The sequence below is a fragment of the Epinephelus moara genome, chromosome 18 (genome assembly GCF_006386435.1).
Source record: "Epinephelus moara isolate mb chromosome 18, YSFRI_EMoa_1.0, whole genome shotgun sequence".
In the NCBI taxonomy this organism is placed as follows: Eukaryota; Metazoa; Chordata; class Actinopteri; order Perciformes; family Serranidae; genus Epinephelus; species Epinephelus moara.
The window spans coordinates 38,248,574-38,249,053 of record NC_065523.1 but is presented as its reverse complement, the minus strand read 5'-3'; positions in this window follow the sequence as shown (position 1 = coordinate 38,249,053).

Genomic DNA, 480 nt, shown 5'->3' with positions numbered 1-480 from the left:
AGCACGTCAGTCCAGATCCCAGAAGGCATCCTTACCAGATGCCTGAACCACCTCAACTGGCTCCTCTCGATGTGGAGGAGCAGCGGCTCTACTCCGAGTCCCTCCCGGATGTCCGAGCTCCTCACCCTATCTCTAAGGCTGAGCCCAGCCACCCTGCAGAGGAAGCTCATTTCGGCCGCTTGTACTCGCGATCTCGTTCTTTCGGTCACTACCCAGAGCTCGTGACCATAGGTGAGGGTTGGAACGTAGATTGACCGGTAAATCGAGAGCCTAGCTTTATGGCTCAGCTCCCTTTTCACCACAACGGACCGGTTAAGCGCCTGCATCACTGCTGACGCCGCCCCAATCCGCCTTTCAATCTGCCCAATATCGCAAATCACAATTTACCTCAGAGGCTTTACAGCATACGACATCCCTCTGTCCTTAGGACCCTCGCAGCGGATAAGGAAAAACTCTCAAAAAAAACCTTTAATGGGAAAA